Consider the following 271-nt stretch of genomic DNA (forward strand, 5'->3'; position numbering starts at 1 on the left):
TCTTCTTCTTCTTCTTCTTCTTCTTCTTCTTCTTCTTCTTCTTCTTCTTCTTCCTCTTCCTCTTCCTCTTCCTCTTCCTCTTCTTTCTTCTTTCTTCTTCTTCCCTTGCACTTGCCTGGGAAGTGCTTATTCTACTGAGCCATCTCCCCAGCCCTAGAAATTACTTCTGATTTAATTTTTTCTAGAGCCTTTTTTTCTATTTTAATTTAATTTTATTTTGAACAGTAAAAAAAATCAGTAACAAAACTCAGAAGCAAAAACAGAAACATAT

This window comes from Octodon degus, unplaced genomic scaffold, assembly GCF_000260255.1.
Source record: "Octodon degus isolate 3935 unplaced genomic scaffold, OctDeg1.0 scaffold00564, whole genome shotgun sequence".
NCBI classification, from domain to species: domain Eukaryota; kingdom Metazoa; phylum Chordata; class Mammalia; order Rodentia; family Octodontidae; genus Octodon; species Octodon degus.